Here is an 18,174-nt window from a genome sequence, read left to right as displayed (position 1 = left end):
ATGAAAGTTATTAATGCTGAATTAATTATGTACTGATGTTTTGAACTTGTATTAACATGTCAAAATTGGTGTTATGTATTAGGAGTTTGTACATTAAGCACTAGGCCTTAGTTTAGCGAGGGTCTGGGCCTAAATGCCTCGTCTCATATTAAACTTTGTTTTTCTAACGTGCAATGTGCTGTTTTCCTGAAGGACACGAAACTGTACTTTTCCAGAAGCTAGAGATGTGTGTAGCTGTAGTAAATTCTTTCTCATGGGACCCGACTTGCTCAAGGAGAGATTCTTGCTGAATGCAACAGTGTAATTCGTAACAGGTGCAAGGTTGCCTGGAGTAGGAGAAAACAATGGAACTACTGACTGGTGCGTAAAGTGTAACTTTTCTTACCTGACATTCCAACCGATGAAGACGTCAATAACATGGGCCAATCAACGACATGTGAACTATGGTTTGTGGAAAATTCTGGTGAAATGCGTGAATAATTATTGGACAGAGATAACGATGCACAAATTATTATCCAACGAGGAATTAGGAGTAAATTAGACCGTTTTGATTTAACCATATGAACTGAGCAGAAATCAGCTATTTATTGGTCATTCCACTCCAACCCATTCTTTGCCATTCTACTGAGCCATTTAGGCCATTTCCTTTGAGACTTTGCCGTTTGTTCGTCCTGATACTCTAAACCACCCTTTACTTATTCCTTACCTGATACTCATATCTCCTCTATATGAGGGGAGTTCTTGTTCCTCAGCTATGCAATACAGAGGCTTTGCCCTGTCCTATCTTTGCTGATGGTGAAAACGACTGATGCCCTGAGGACAAAGACTGACGCTGTTTGCTGATCCGTTGGATGGGTAACTATCTGATGAAAATTGTAATTGTCGGCTTGCCTTTTCTTTCTCGGTACCAACTGCTCTTTGATAGAGGCCATAGTTAGATGTTTTCCAAATTTGTGTTTGCTAAATTGTTTTGCATGAAGCCCAACATGCTGATGCTAATTTGAGGTTAGTTAAGGTGTTCACTAAAATCTGACGCAAATAGACAAAATACTGAGTTCTTGCTTTTTTGAATCATGCACTACTGAGACTTTGCTAAGTTGGTTCTTATTAATGATGTGTTAATACTGAGTGAATATTCTCCATGCATTGATTAATTGCATTTCTAATTGCAAATCTGAAGAGTTACTAATGAGATGAATTGCCGATGAGATTAACAGAAATGACTTTAGATTGTAACCAATAGGGAAATAAGTATCCTAACACTTAACTAAATTGGTGTTTTTATTCATGACTGAAATGTCATGGTGTGTTCACTTCATTGACTCTCATTAAAGGTTATTGATTAGCATGATGATTAGTTATTGCGATTGTTGTTGAGATATTGATCCATTGATTTGTGATGCCAAAAGACATCTCGTACTGGGAAGTCCCCGAACGTAGTCCAAAAGGTTCATCGACCTAGGCGTGTCTCCTTGTAAGTTTACTTATCAAAGCCGTGATGCGCTATCACTAATAAAAAGTCATCTGATCTGTTGCTGCTGAGTCATCGTCAACGAAAACCACCAAGATATTACTTCAATGTGGTGTAATTACGACTGCCTCAGTTTTATGCGTTACGTGAGCAGTCGGACAGCAATTTATTTAGCGCAAAAATATTTCTTGTTGATGCACGTACGTTTTTAAACTGAAGTGTCAAAGCTGTAGCTGCAATACTCCCAGTTTAGGCGGTTTTATAAACTAAGTTTTACTTTCTCCTACTTAAAACGTTTTGCAGAACAATGCACATTAAATGGGAAGGCAGTTTTCCTTATTTGTGTACTATTTGCTGCCTAATGTTGACATGTAAGCACCCCAACAATGAATGACACCTAGAGACTCGAAAGCACCATACCAGTAAAATATTTGTGTGAAATTGCACTTTAAATCCACGTACAACTGAAATAAAGCAATCTTAGCTCATTTGAGGGTAGTGTGACAGTAGATCACATATGGATAGAACACGTTTGGAATGTGTAATTTTCATGATTCCATTACATATATCATATAAATTCAAGCTGAAGTAGGGAAGGACAACAAGGTCATTTAGAGCAAAGCTGAAGACAACAAGTTGCCATAACAATGTGTAAATATATGCTCTTTATTATGTGTGGACAACTATCACCTCATAGAACACATTTCGGCTACTATATTTTTTCCTCCTGAAAGCTGCCCTTTACACGACAAGGTGGCCGAGTGGTTAAGGCGATGGACTGCTAATCCATTGTGCTCTGCATGCGTGGGTTCGAATCCCACCCTTGTCGGTTTATTATTGTGTGTTTACTTTTTAATATGCGGTATGTCTGGTTTAACCCTATTTTATGTGAAAGTTAAATTACGTATCCCATGGTATTTCAGACAGTACAATGCCTCGGTTTGGAAACACCGCTCAGGTGAGCACTGTGCTTAGGCATTACTGTAAACAGCGCCGGCCGGGTTCTGTGCATGAATCACAAATTCTTTCCTCAGGCGGAGGATTGTTAAGTTGGGGGACGTAGAAGTTTGCAATATATTGTGTAATGAAACTGCATAGAAAATGTGTTAATGTAGAAATAATGCACGCGTTTAAAATGTGCCCACGGGGAGTGGCTACCAATGTATACGAAGACTAATGAAAGTTATTAATGCTGAATTAATTATGTACTGATGTTTTGAACTTGTATTAACATATCAAAATTGGAGTTATGTATTAGGAGTTTGTACATTAAGCACTAGGCCTTAGTTTAGCGAGGGTCTGGGCCTACATGCCTGGTCTCATATTAAACTGTGTTTTTCTAACGTGCAATGTGCTGTTTTCCTGAAGGACACAAAACTGTACTTTTCCAGAAGCTAGAGATGTGTGTAGCTGTAGTAAATTCTTTCTCATGGGACCCGACTTGCTCAAGGAGAGATTCTTGCTGAATGCAACAGTGTAATTCGTAACAGGTGCAAGGTTGCCTGGAGTAGGAGAAAACAATGGAACTACTGACTGGTGCGTAAAGTGTAACTTTTCTTACCTGACATTCCAACCGATGAAGACGTCAATAACATGGGCCAATCAACGACATGTGAACTATGGTTTGTGGAAAATTCTGGTGAAATGCGTGAATAATTATTGGACAGAGATAACGATGCACAAATTATTATCCAACGAGGAATTAGGAGTAAATTAGACCGTTTTGATTTAACCATATGAACTGAGCAGAAATCAGCTATTTATTGGTCATTCCACTCCAACCCATTCTTTGCCATTCTACTGAGCCATTTAGGCCATTTCCTTTGAGACTTTGCCGTTTGTTCGTCCTGATACTCTAAACCACCCTTTACTTATTCCTTACCTGATACTCATATCTCCTCTATATGAGGGGAGTTCTTGTTCCTCAGCTATGCAATACAGAGGCTTTGCCCTGTCCTATCTTTGCTGATGGTGAAAACGACTGATGCCCTGAGGACAAAGACTGACGCTGTTTGCTGATCCGTTGGATGGGTAACTATCTGATGAAAATTTTAATTGTCGGCTTGCCTTTTCTTTCTCGGTACCAACTGCTCTTTGATAGAGGCCATAGTTAGATGTTTTCCAAATTTGTGTTTGCTAAATTGTTTTGCATGAAGCCCAACATGCTGATGCTAATTTGAGGTTAGTTAAGGTGTTCACTAAAATCTGACGCAAATAGACAAAATACTGAGTTCTTGCTTTTTTTAATCATGCACTACTGAGACTTTGCTAAGTTGGTTCTTATTAACGATGTGTTAATACTGAGTGAATATTCTCCATGCATTGATTAATTGCATTTCTAATTGCAAATCTGAAGAGTTACTAATGAGATGAATTGCCGATGAGATTAACAGAAATGACTTTAGATTGTAACCAATAGGGAAATAAGTATCCTAACACTTAACTAAATTGGTGTTTTTATTCATGACTGAAAGGTCATGGTGTGTTCACTTTATTGACTCTCATTAAAGGTTATTGATTAGCATGATGATTAGTTATTGCGATTGTTGTTGAGATATTGATCCATTGATTTGTGATGCCAAAAGACATCTCGTACTGGGAAGTCCCCGAACGTAGTCCAAAAGGTTCATCGACCTAGGCGTATCTCCTTGTAAGTTTACTTATCAAGGCCGTGATGCGCTATCACTAATAAAAAGTAATCTGATCTGTTGCTGCTGAGTCATCGTCAACGAAAACCACCAAGATATTACTTCAATGTGGTGTAATTACGACTGCCTCAGTTTTATGCGTTACGTGAGCAGTCGGACAGCAATTTATTTAGCGCAAAAATATTTCTTGTTGATGCACGTACGTTTTTAAACTGAAGTGTCAAAGCTGTAGCGGCAATACTCCCAGTTTAGGCGGTTTTATAAACTAAGTTTTACTTTCTCCTACTTAAAACGTTTTGCAGAACAATGCACATTAAATGGGAAGGCAGTTTTCCTTATTTGTGTACTATTTGCTGCCTAATGTTGACATGTAAGCACCCCAACAATGAATGACACCTAGAGACTCGAAAGCACCATACCAGTAAAATATTTGTATGAAATTGCACTTTAAATCCACGTACAACTGAAATAAAGCAATCTTAGCTCATTTGAGGGTAGTGTGACAGTAGATCACATATGGATAGAACACGTTTGGAATGTGTAATTTTCATGATTCCATTACATATATCATATAAATTCAAGCTGAAGTAGGGAAGGACAACAAGGTCATTTAGAGCAAAGCTGAAGACAACAAGTTGCCATAACAATCTGTAAATATATGCTCTTTATTATGTGTGGACAACTATCACCTCATAGAACACTTTTCGGCTACTATATTTTTTCCTCCTGAAAACTGACCTTTACACGACAAGGTGGCCGAGTGGTTAAGGCGATGGACTGCTAATCCTTTGTGCTCTGCATGCGTGGGTTCAAATCCCACCCTTGTCGGTTTATTATTGTGTGTTTACTTTTTAAAATACGGTATGTCTGGTTTAACCCTATTTTATGTGAAAGTTAAATTACGTATCCCATGGTATTTCCGACAGTACAATGCCTCGGTTTGGAAACACCGCTCAGGTGAGCACTGTGCTTAGGCATTACTGTAAACAGCGCCGGCCGGGTTCTGTGCATGAATCACAAATTCTTTCCTCAGGCGGAGGGTTGTTAAGTTGGGGGACGTAGAAGTTTGCAATATATTGTGTAATGAAACTGCATAGAAAATGTGTTAATGTAGAAATAATGCACGCGTTTAAAATGTGCCCACGGGGAGTGGCTACCAATGTATACGAAGACTAATGAAAGTTATTAATGCTGAATTAATTATGTACTGATGTTTTGAACTTGTATAAACATATCAAAATTGGAGTTATGTATTAGGAGTTTGTACATTAAGCACTAGGCCTTAGTTTAGCGAGGGTCTGGGCCTACCTGCCTGGTCTCATATTAAACTGTGTTTTTCTAACTTGCAATGTGCTGTTTTCCTGAAGGACACGAAACTGTACTTTTCCAGAAGCTAGAGATGTGTGTAGCTGTAGTAAATTCTTTCTCATGGGACCCGACTTGCTCAAGGAGACATTCTTGCTGAATGCAACAGTGTAATTCGTAACAGGTGCAAGGTTGCCTGGAGTAGGAGAAAACAATGGAACTACTGACTGCTGTGTAAAGTGTAACTTTTCTTACCTGACATTCCAACCGATGAAGACGTCAATAACATGGGCCAATCAACGACATGTGAACTATGGTTTGTGGAAAATTCTGGTGAAATGCGTGAATAATTATTGGACAGAGATAACGATGCACAAATTATTATCCAACGAGGAATTAGGAGTAAATTAGACAACTTTGATTTAACCGTATGACCTGAGCAGAAATCAGCTATTTATTGGACATTCCACTCCAACCCATTCTTTGCCATTCTACTGAGCCATTTAGGCCATTTCCTTTGAGACTTTGCCGTTTGTTCGTCCTGATACTCTAAACCACCCTTTACTTATTCCTTACCTGATACTCATATCTCCTCTATATGAGGGGAGTTCTTGTTCCTCAGCTATGCAATACAGAGGCTTTGCCCTGTCCTATCTTTGCTGATGGTGAAAACGACTGATGCCCTGAGGAGAAAGACTGACACTGTTTGCTGATCCGTTGGATTGGGTAACTATCTGATGAAAATTGTAATTGTCGGCTTGCCTTTTCTTTCTCGGTACCAACTGCTCTTTGATAGAGGCCATAGTTAGATGTTTTCCAAATTTGTGTTTGCTAAATTGTTTTGCATGAAGCCCAACATGCTGATTCTAATTTGAGGTTAGTTAAGGTGTTCACTAAAATCTGACGCAAATAGACAAATTACTGAGTTCTTGCTTTTTTGAATCATGCACTACTGAGACTTTGCTAAGTTGGTTCTTATTAATGATGTGTTAATACTGAGTGAATATTCTCCATGCATTGATTAATTGCATTTCTAATTGCAAATCTGAAGAGTTACTAATGAGATGAATTGCCGATGAGATTAACAGAAATGACTTTAGATTGTAACTAATAGGGAAATAAGTATCCTAACACTTAACTAAATTGGTGTTTTTATTCATGACTGAAAGGTCATGGTGTGTTCACTTTATTGACTCTCATTAAAGGTTATTGATTAGCATGATGATTAGTTATTGGGATTGTTGTTGAGATATTGATCCATTGATTTGTGATGCCAAAAGACATCTCGTACTGGGAAGTCCCCGAACGTAGTCCAAAAGGTTCATCGACCTAGGCGTGTCTCCTTGTAAGTTTACTTATCAAGGCCGTGATGCGCTATCACTAATAAAAAGTAATCTGATCTGTTGCTGCTGAGTCATCGTCAACGAAAACCACCAAGATATTACTTCAATGTGGTGTAATTACGACTGCCTCAGTTTTATGCGTTACGTGAGCAGTCGGACAGCAATTTATTTAGCGCAAAAATATTTCTTGTTGATGCACGTACGTTTTTAAACTGAAGTGTCAAAGCTGTAGCGGCAATACTCCCAGTTTAGGCGTTTTTATAAACTAAGTTTTACTTTCTCCTACTTAAAACGTTTTGCAGAACAATGCACATTAAATGGGAAGGCAGTTTTCCTTATTTGTGTACTATTTGCTGCCTAATGTTGACATGTAAGCACCCCAACAATGAATGACATCTAGAGACTCGAAAGCACCATACCAGTAAAATATTTGTATGAAATTGCACTTTAAATCTACGTACAACTGAAATAAAGCAATCTTAGCTCATTTGAGGGTAGTGTGACAGTAGATCACATATGGATAGAACACGTTTGGAATGTATAATTTTCATGATTCCATTACATATATCATATCAATTCAAGCTGAAGTAGGGAAGGACAACAAGGTCATTTAGAGCAAAGCTGAAGACAACAAGTTGCCATAACAATCTGTAAATATATGCTCTTTATTATGTGTGGACAACTATCACCTCATAGAACTCATTTCGGCTACTATATTTTTTCCTCCTGAAAACTGACCTTTACACGACAAGGTGGCCGAGTGTTTAAGGTGATGAACTGCTAATCCATTGTGCTCTGCTTGCGTGGGTTCGAATCCCACCCTTGTCGGTTTATTATTGTGTGTTTACTTTTTAATAGGCGGTATGTCTGGTTTAACCCTATTTTATGTGAAAGTTAAATTACGTATCCCATGGTATTTCAGACAGTACAATGCCTCGGTTTGGAAACACCGCTCAGGTGAGCACTGTGCTTAGGCATTACTGTAAACAGCGCCGGCCGGGTTCTGTGCATGAATCACAAATTCTTTCCTCAGGCGGAGGATTGTTAAGTTGGGGGACGTAGAAGTTTGCAATATATTGTGTAATGAAACTGCATAGAAAATGTGTTAATGTAGAAATAATGCACGCGTTTAAAATGTGCCCACGGGGAGTGGCTACCAATGTATACGAAGACTAATGAAAGTTATTAATGCTGAATTAATTATGTACTGATGTTTTGAACTTGTATTAACATATCAAAATTGGAGTTATGTATTAGGAGTTTGTACATTAAGCACTAGGCCTTAGTTTAGCGAGGGTCTGGGCCTACATGCCTGGTCTCATATTAAACTGTGTTTTTCTAACGTGCAATGTGCTGTTTTCCTGAAGGACACGAAACTGTACTTTTCCAGAAGCTAGAGATGTGTGTAGCTGTAGTAAATTCTTTCTCATGGGACCCGACTTGCTCAAGGAGACATTCTTGCTGAATGCAACAGTGTAATTCGTAACAGGTGCAAGGTTGCCTGGAGTAGGAGAAAACAATGGAACTACTGACTGGTGCGTAAAGTGTAACTTTTCTTACCTGACATTCCAACCGATGAAGACGTCAATAACATGGGCCAATCAACGACATGTGAACTATGGTTTGTGGAAAATTCTGGTGAAATGCGTGAATAATTATTGGACAGAGATAACGATGCACAAATTATTATCCAACGAGGAATTAGGAGTAAATTGGACCGTTTTGATTTAACCATATGAACTGAGCAGAAATCAGCTATTTATTGGACATTCCACTCCAACCCATTCTTTGCCATTCTACTGAGCCATTTAGGCCATTTCCTTTGAGACTTTGCCGTTTGTTCGTCCTGATACTCTAAACCACCCTTTACTTATTCCTTACCTGATACTCATATCTCCTCTATATGAGGGGAGTTCTTGTTCCTCAGCTATGCAATACGGAGGCTTTGCCCTGTCCTATCTTTACTGATGGTGAAAACGACTGATGCCCTGAGGACAAAGACTGACGCTGTTTGCTGATCTGTTGGATGGGTAACTATCTGATGAAAATTGTAATTGTCGGCTTGCCTTTTCTTTCTCGGTACCAACTGCTCTTTGATAGAGGCCATAGTTAGATGTTTTCCAAATTTGTGTTTGCTAAATTGTTTTGCATGAAGCCCAACATGCTGATTCTAATTTGAGGTTAGTTAAGGTGTTCACTAAAATCTGACGAAATAGACAAATTACTGAGTTCTTGCTTTTTTGAATCATGCACTACTGAGACTTTGCTAAGTTGGTTCTTATTAATGATGTGTTAATACTGAGTGAATAATCTCCATGCATTGATTAATTGCATTTCTAATTGCAAATCTGAAGAGTTACTAATGAGATGAATTGCCGATGAGATTAACAGAAATGACTTTAGATTGTAACCAATAGGGAAATAAGTATCCTAACACTTAACTAAATTGGTGTTTTTATTAATGACTGAACGGTCATGTTGTGTTCACTTTATTGACTCTCATTAAAGGTTATTGATTAGCATGATGATTAGTTATTGCGATTGTTGTTGAGATATTGATCCATTGATTTGTGATGCCAAAAGACATCTCGTACTGGGAAGTCCCCGAACGTAGTCCAAAAGGTTCATCGACCTAGGCGTGTCTCCTTGTAAGTTTACCTATCAAGGCCGTGATGCGCTATCACTAATAAAAAGTCATCTGATCTGTTGCTGCTGAGTCATCGTCAACGAAAACCACCAAGATATTACTTCAATGTGGTGTAATTACGACTGCCTCAGTTTTATGCGTTATGTGAGCAGTCGGACAGCAATTTATTTAGCGCAAAAATATTTCTTGTTGATGCACGTACGTTTTTAAACTGAAGTGTCAAAGCTGTAGCGGCAATACTCCCAGTTTAGGCGGTTTTATAAACTAAGTTTTACTTTCTCCTACTTAAAACGTTTTCCAGAACAATGCACATTAAATGGAAAGGCAGTTTTCCTTATTTGTGTACTATTTGCTGCCTAATGTTGACATGTAAGCACCCCAACAATGAATGACACCTAGAGACTCGAAAGCACCATACCATTAAAATATTTGTATGAAATTGCACTTTAAATCCACGTACAACTGAAATAAAGCAATCTTAGCTCATTTGAGGGTAGTGTGACAGTAGATCACATATGGATAGAACACGTTTAGAATGTGTAATTTTCATGATTCCATTACATATATCATATAAATTCAAGCTGAAGTAGGGAAGGACAACAAGGTCATTTAGAGCAAAGCTGAAGACAACAATTTGCCATAACAATCTGTAAATATATGCTCTTTATTATGTGTGGACAACTATCACCTCATAGAACACATTTCGGCTACTATATTTTTTCCTCCTGAAAACTGCCCTTTACACGACAAGGTGGCCGAGTGGTTAAGGCGATGGACTGCTAATCCATTGTGCTCTGCATGCGTGGGTTCGAATCCCACCATTGTTGGTTGATTATTGTGTGTTTACTTTTTAATATGCGGTATGTCTGGTTTAACCCTATTTTATGTGAAAGTTAAATTACGTATCCCATGGTATTTCCGACAGTACAATGCCTCGGTTTGGAAACACCGCTCAGGTGAGCACTGTTCTTAGGCATTACTGTAAACAGCGCCGGCCGGGTTCTGTGCATGAATCACAAATTCTTTCCTCAGGCGGAGGGTTGTTAAGTTGGGGGACGTAGAAGTTTGCAATATATTGTGTAATGAAACTGAATAGAAAATGTGTTAATGTAGAAATAATGCACGCGTTTGAAATGTGCCCACGGGGAGTGGCTACCAATGTATACGAAGACTAATCAAAGTTATTAATGCTGAATTAATTACATACTGATGTTTTGAACTTGTATTAACATATCAAAATTGGAGTTATGTATTAAGAGTTTGTACATTAAGCACTAGGCCTTAGTTTAGCGAGGGTCTGGGCCTACATGCCTGGTCTCATATTAAACTGTGTTTTTCTAACGTGCAATGTGCTGTTTTCCTGAAGGACACGAAACTGTACTTTTCCAGAAGCTAGAGATGTGTGTAGCTGTAGTAAATTCTTTCTCATGGGACCCGACTTGCTCAAGGAGACATTCTTGCTGAATGCAACAGTGTAATTCGTAACAGGTGCAAGGTTGCCTGGAGTAGGAGAAAACAATGGAACTACTGACTGGTGCGTAAAGTGTAACTTTTCTTACCTGACATTCCAACTGATGAAGACGTCAATAACATGGGCCAATCAACGACATGTGAACTATGGTTTGTGGAAAATTCTGGTGAAATGCGTGAATAATTATTGGACAGAGATAATGATGCACAAATTATTATCCAACGAGGAATTAGGAGTAAATTAGACCGTTTTGATTTAACCATATGAACTGAGCAGAAATCAGCTATTTATTGGACATTCCACTCCAACCCATTCTTTGCCATTCTACTGAGCCATTTAGGCCATTTCCTTTGAGACTTTGCCTTTTGTTCGTCCTGATACTCTAAACCACCCTTTACTTATTCCTTACCTGATACTCATATCTCCTCTATATGAGGGGAGTTCTTGTTCCTCAGCTATGCAATACAGAGGCTTTGCCCTGTCCTATCTTTGCTGATGGTGAAAACGACTGATGCCCTGAGGACAAAGACTGACGCTGTTTGCTGATCCGTTGGATGGGTAAGTATCTGATGAAAATTGTAATTGTCGGCTTGCCTTTTCTTTCTCGGTACCAACTGCTCTTTGATAGAGGCCATAGTTAGATGTTTTCCAAATTTGTGTTTGCTAAATTGTTTTGCATGAAGCCCAACATGCTGATGCTAATCTGAGGTTAGTTAAGGTGTTTACTAAAATCTGACGCAAATAGACAAATTACTGAGTTCTTGCTTTTTTGAATCATGCACTACTGAGACTTTGCTAAGTTGGTTCTTATTAATGATGTGTTAATACTGAGTGAATATTCTCCATGCATTGATTAATTGCATTTCTAATTGCAAATCTGAAGAGTTACTAATGAGATGAATTGCCGATGAGATTAACAGAAATGACTTTAGATTGTAACCAATAGGGAAATAAGTATCCTAACACTTAACTAAATTGGTGTTTTTATTAATGACTGAAGTGTGTTCACTTTATTGACTCTCATTAAAGGTTATTGATTAGCATGATGATTAGTTATTGCGATTGTTGTTGAGATATTGATCCATTGATTTGTGATGCCAAAAGACATCTCGTACTGGGAAGTCCCCGAACGTAGTCCAAAAGGTTCATCGACCTAGGCGTGTCTCCTTGTAAATTTACTTATCAAGGCCGTGATGCGCTATCACTAATAAAAAGTCATCTGATCTGTTGCTGCTGAGTCATCGTCAACGAAAACCACCAAGATATTACTTCAATGTGGTGTAATTACGACTGCCTCAGTTTTATGCGTTACGTGAGCAGTCGGACAGCAATTTATTTAGCGCAAAAATATTTCTTGTTGATGCACGTACGTTTTTAAACTGAAGAGTCAAAGCTGTAGCGGCAATACTCCCAGTTTAGGCGGTTTTATAAACTAAGTTTTACTTTCTCCTACTTAAAACGTTTTCCAGAACAATGCACATTAAATGGGAAGGCAGTTTTCCTTATTTGTGTACTATTTGCTGCCTAATGTTGACATGTAAGCACCCCAACAATGAATGACACCTAGAGACTCGAAAGCACCATACCAGTAAAATATTTGTATGAAATTGCACTTTAAATCCACGTACAACTGAAATAAAGCAATCTTAGCTCATTTGAGGGTAGTGTGACAGTAGATCACATATGGATAGAACACGTTTGGAATGTGTAATTTTCATGATTCCATTACATATATCATATAAATTCAAGCTGAAGTAGGGAAGGACAACAAGGTCATTTAGAGCAAAGCTGAAGACAACAATTTGCCATAACAATCTGTAAATATATGCTCTTTATTATGTGTGGACAACTATCACCTCATAGAACACATTTCGGCGACTATATTTTTTCCTCCTGAAAACTGACCTTTACACGACAAGGTGGCTGAGTGGTTAAGGCGATGGACTGCTAATCTATTGTGCTCTGCATGCGTGGGTTCGAATCCCTCCCTTGTTGGTTGATTATTGTGTGTTTACTTTTTAATATGCGGTATGTCTGGTTTAACCCTATTTTATGTGAAAGTTAAATTACGTATCCCACGGTATTTCCGACAGTACAATGCCTCGGTTTGGAAACACCGCTCAGGTGAGCACTGTGCTTAGGCATTACTGTAAACAGCGCCGGCCGGGTTCTGTGCATGAATCACAAATTCTTTCCTCAGGCGGAGGGTTGTTAAGTTGGGGGACGTAGAAGTTTGCAATATATTGTGTAATGAAACTGCATAGAAAATGTGTTAATGTAGAAATAATGCACACGTTTAAAATGTGCCCACGGGGAGTGGCTACCAATGTATACGAAGACTGATGAAAGTTATTAATGCTGAATTAATTATGTACTGATGTTTTGAACTTGTATTAACATATCAAAATTGGAGTTATGTATTAGGAGTTTGTACATTAAGCACTAGGCCTTAGTTTAGCGAGGGTCTGGGCCTACATGCCTGGTCTCATATTAAACTGTGTTTTTCTAACGTGCAATGTGCTGATTTCCTGAAGGACACGAAACTGTACTTTTCCAGAAGCTAGAGATGTGTGTAGCTGTAGTAAATTCTTTCTCATGGGACCCGACTTGCTCAAGGAGACATTCTTGCTGAATGCAACAGTGTAATTCGTAACAGGTGCAACGTTGCCTGGAGTAGGAGAAAACAATGGAACTACTGACTGGTGCGTGAAGTGTAACTTTTCTTACCTGACATTCCAACCGATGAAGACGTCAATAACATGGGACAATCAAGGACATGTGAACTATGGTTTGTGGAAAATTCTGGTGAAATGCGTGAATAATTATTGGACAGAGATAACAATGCACAAATTATTATCCAACGAGGAATTAGGAGTAAATTAGACAGTTTTGATTTAACCATATGACCGGAGCAGAAATCAGCTATTTATTGGACATTCCACTCCAACCCATTCTCTGCTATTCTACTGAGCCATTTAGGCTATTTCCTTTGAGACTTTGCCGTTTGTTCGTCCTGATACTCTAAACCACCCTTTACTTATTCCTTACCTGATACTCATATCTCCTCTATATGAGGGGAGTTCTTGTTCCTCAGCTATGCAATACAGAGGCTTTGCCCTGTCCTATCTTTGCTGATGGTGAAAACGACTGATGGCCTGAGGACAAAGACTGACGCTGTTTGCTGATCCGTTGGATGGGTAACTATCTGATGAAAATTGTAATTGTCGGCTTGCCTTTTCTTTCTCGGTACCAACTGCTCTTTGATAGAGGCCATAGTTAGATGTTTTCCAAATTTGTGTTTGCTAAATTGTTTTGCATGAAGCCCAACATGCTGATGCTAATTTGAGGTTAGTTAAGGTGTTCACTAAAATCTGACGCAAATAGACAAATTACTGAGTTCTTGCTTTTTTGAATCATGCACTACTGAGACTTTGCTAAGTTGGTTCTTATTAATGATGTGTTAATACTGAGTGAATATTCTCCATGCATTGATTAATTGCATTTCTAATTGCAAATCTGAAGAGTTACTAATGAGATGAATTGCCGATGAGATTAACAGAAATGACTTTAGATTGTAACCAATAGGGAAATAAGTATCCTAACACTTAACTAAATTGGTGTTTTTATTCATGACTGAAAGGTCCTGGTGTGTTCACTTTATTGACTCTCATTAAAGGTTAATGATTAGCATAATGATTCGTTATTGCGATTGTTGTTGAGATATTGATCCATTGATTTGTGATGCCAAAAGACTTCTCGTACTGGGAAGTCCCCGAACGTAGTCCAAAAGGTTCATCGACCTAGGCGTGTCTCCTTGTAAGTTTACTTATCAAGGCCGTGATGCGCTATCACTAATAAAAAGTCATCTGATCTGTTGCTGCTGAGTCATCGTCAACGAAAACCACCAAGATATTACTTCAATGTGGTGTAATTACGACTGCCTCAGTTTTATGCGTTACGTGAGCAGTCGGACAGCAATTTATTTAGCGCAAAAATATTTCTTGTTGATGCACGTACGTTTTTAAACTGAAGTGTCAAAGCTGTAGCGGCAATACTCCCAGTTTAGGCGGTTTTATAAACTATGTTTTACTTTCTCCTACTTAAAACGTTTTGCAGAACAATGCACATTAAATGGGAAGGCAGTTTTCCTTATTTGTGTACTATTTGCTGCCTAATGTTGACATGTAAGCACCCCAACAATGAATGACACCTAGAGACTCGAAAGCACCATACCAGTAAAATATTTGTGTGAAATTGCACTTTAAATCCATGTACAACTGAAATAAAGCAATCTTAGCTCATTTGAGGGTAGTGTGACAGTAAATCACATATGGATAGAACACGTTTGGAATGTGTAATTTTCATGATTCCATTACATATATCATATAAATTCAAGCTGAAGTAGGGAAGGACAACAAGGTCATTTAGAGCAAAGCTGAAGACAACAAGTTGCCATAACAATCTGTAAATATATGCTCTTTATTATGTGTGGACAACTATCACCTCATAGAACACATTTCGGCTACTATATTTTTTCCTCCTGAAAGCTGCCCTTTATACGACAAGGTGGCCGAGTGGTTAAGGCGATGGACTGCTAATCCATTGTGCTCTGCATGCGTGGGTTCGAATCCCACCCTTGTCGGTTTATTTTTGTGTGTTTACTTTTTAATATGCGGTATGTCTGGTTTAACCCTATTTTATGTGAAAGTTAAATTACGTATCCCATGGTATTTCAGACAGTACAATGCCTCGGTTTGGAAACACCGCTCAGGTGAGCACTGTGCTTAGGCATTACTGTAAACAGCGCCGGCCGGGTTCTGTGCATGAATCACAAATTCTTTCCTCAGGCGGAGGGTTGTTAAGTTGGGGGACGTAGAAGTTTGCAATATATTGTGTAATGAAACTGCATAGAAAATGTGTTAATGTAGAAATAATGCATGCGTTTGAAATGTGCCCACGGGGAGTGGCTACCAATGTATACGAAGACTAATGAAAGTTATTAATGCTTAATTAATTATGTACTGATGTTTTGAACTTGTATTAACATATCAAAATTGGAGTTATGTATTAGGAGTTTGTACATTAAGCACTAGGCCTTAGTTTAGCGAAGGTCTGGGCCTACATGCCTGGTCTCATATTAAACTGTGTTTTTCTAACGTGCAATGTGCTGATTTCCTGAAGGACACGAAACTGTACTTTTCCAGAAGCTAGAGATGTGTGTAGCTGTAGTAAATTCTTTCTCATGGGACCCGACTTGCTCAAGGAGACATTCTTGCTGAATGCAACAGTGTAATTCGTAACAGGTGCAAGGTTGCCTGGAGTAGGAGAAAACAATGGAACTACTGACTGGTGCGTAAATTGTAACTTTTCTTACCTGACATTCCAACCGATGAAGACGTCAATAACATGGGCCAATAAACGACATGTGAACTATGGTTTGTGGAAAATTCTGGTGAAATGCGTGAATAATTATTGGACAGAGATAACGATGCACAAATTATTATCCAACGAGGAATTAGGAGTAAATTAGACAGTTTTGATTTAACCATATGACCGGAGCAGAAATCAGCTATTTATTGGACATTCCACTCCAACCCATTCTTTGCCATTCTACTGAGCCATTTAGGCCATTTCCTTTGAGACTTTGCCGTTTGTTCGTCCTGATACTCTAAACCACCCTTTACTTATTCCTTACCTGATACTCATATCTCCTCTATATGAGGGGAGTTCTTGTTCCTCAGCTATGCAATACAGAGGCTTTGCCCTGTCCTATCTTTGCTGATGGTGAAAACGACTGATGGCCTGAGGACAAAGACTGACGCGGTTTGCTGATCCGTTGGATGGGTAACTATCTGGTGAAAATTGTAATTGTCGGCTTGCCTTTTCTTTCTCGGTACCAACTGCTCTTTGATAGAGGCCATAGTTAGATGTTTTCCAAATTTGTGTTTGCTAAATTGTTTTGCATGAAGCCCAACATGCTGATGCTAATTGGAGGTTAGTTAAGGTGTTCACTAAAATCTGACGCAAATAGACAAATTACTGAGTTCTTGCTTTTTTGAATCATGCACTACTGAGACTTTGCTAAGTTGGTTATTATTAATGATGTGTTAATACTGAGTGAATATTCTCCATGCATTGATTAATTGCATTTCTAATTGCAAATCTGAAGAGTTACTAATGAGATGAATTGCCGATGAGATTAACAGAAATGACTTTAGATTGTAACCAATAGGGAAATAAGTATCCTAACACTTAACTAAATTGGTGTTTTTATTCATGACTGAAAGGTCATGGTGTGTTCACTTTATTGACTCTCATTAAAGGTTATTGATTAGCATGATGATTAGTTATTGCGATTGTTGTTGAGATATTGATCCATTGATTTGTGATGCCAAAAGACATCTCGTACTGGGAAGTCCCCGAACGTAGTCCAAAAGGTTCATCGACCTAGGCGTGTCTCCTTGTAAGTTTACTTATCAAGGCCGTGATGCGCTATCACTAAAAAAAAGTCATCTGATCTGTTGCTGCTGAGTCAACGTCAACGAAAACCACCAAGATATTACTTCAATGTGGTGTAAATACGACTGCCTCAGTTTTATGCGTTACGTGAGCAGTCGGACAGCAATTTATTTAGCGCAAAAATATTTCTTGTTGATGCACGTCCTTTTTTAAACTGAAGTGTCAAAGCTGTAGCGGCAATACTCCCAGTTTAGGCGGTTTTATAAACTAAGTTTTACTTTCTTCTACTTAAAACGTTTTGCAGAACAATGCACATTAAATGGGAAGGCAGTTTTCCTTATTTGTGTACTATTTGCTGCCTAATGTTGACATGTAAGCACCCCAACAATGAATGACACCTAGAGACTCGAAAGCACCATACCAGTAAAATATTTGTGTGAAATTGCACTTTAAATCCACGTACAACTGAAATAAAGCAATCTTAGCTCATTTGAGGGTAGTGTGACAGTAGATCACATATGGATAGAACACGTTTGGAATGTGTAATTTTCATGATTCCATTACATATATCATATAAATTCAAGCTGAAGTAGGGAAGGACAACAAGGTCATTTAGAGCAAAGCTGAAGACAACAAGTTGCCACAACAATCTGTAAATATATGCTCTTTATTATGTGTGGACAACTATCACCTCATAGAACACATTTCGGCTACTATATTTTTTCCTCCTGAAAACTGACCTTTACACGACAAGGTGGCCGAGTGGTTAAGGCGATGGACTGCTAATCCATTGTGCTCTGCATGCGTTGGTTCGAATCCCACCCTTGTAG

The 18,174-nt window shown here is 38.6% G+C and overlaps 7 non-coding genes across 7 annotated transcripts; all 7 read left to right on the top strand.

Annotated features, from left to right (window-relative positions):
* The first annotated feature begins 2,218 nt into the window (after positions 1-2,218).
* On the top strand, positions 2,219-2,300 carry TRNAS-GCU (transfer RNA serine (anticodon GCU)). The gene has a single exon. It is a non-coding gene; the product is annotated as a tRNA-Ser (tRNA).
* Positions 2,301-4,865: 2,565 nt separating this feature from the next.
* Positions 4,866-4,947, top strand: TRNAS-GCU (transfer RNA serine (anticodon GCU)). Its single transcript has one exon. It is a non-coding gene; the product is annotated as a tRNA-Ser (tRNA).
* Positions 4,948-7,513: 2,566 nt separating this feature from the next.
* TRNAS-GCU (transfer RNA serine (anticodon GCU)) lies at positions 7,514-7,595 on the top strand. The gene has a single exon. It is a non-coding gene; the product is annotated as a tRNA-Ser (tRNA).
* A 2,564-nt stretch (positions 7,596-10,159) lies between these two features.
* On the top strand, positions 10,160-10,241 carry TRNAS-GCU (transfer RNA serine (anticodon GCU)). Its single transcript has one exon. It is a non-coding gene; the product is annotated as a tRNA-Ser (tRNA).
* A 2,557-nt stretch (positions 10,242-12,798) lies between these two features.
* On the top strand, positions 12,799-12,880 carry TRNAS-GCU (transfer RNA serine (anticodon GCU)). Its single transcript has one exon. It is a non-coding gene; the product is annotated as a tRNA-Ser (tRNA).
* Positions 12,881-15,445: 2,565 nt separating this feature from the next.
* On the top strand, positions 15,446-15,527 carry TRNAS-GCU (transfer RNA serine (anticodon GCU)). Its single transcript has one exon. It is a non-coding gene; the product is annotated as a tRNA-Ser (tRNA).
* Positions 15,528-18,092: 2,565 nt separating this feature from the next.
* On the top strand, positions 18,093-18,174 carry TRNAS-GCU (transfer RNA serine (anticodon GCU)). Its single transcript has one exon. It is a non-coding gene; the product is annotated as a tRNA-Ser (tRNA).

The sequence above is a fragment of the Pleurodeles waltl genome, chromosome 12, assembly GCF_031143425.1.
Source record: "Pleurodeles waltl isolate 20211129_DDA chromosome 12, aPleWal1.hap1.20221129, whole genome shotgun sequence".
Lineage (NCBI taxonomy): Eukaryota > Metazoa > Chordata > Amphibia > Caudata > Salamandridae > Pleurodeles > Pleurodeles waltl.
Note: the sequence above shows the minus strand (reverse complement) of the source record. Positions and strands in the feature narration are given on the sequence as shown.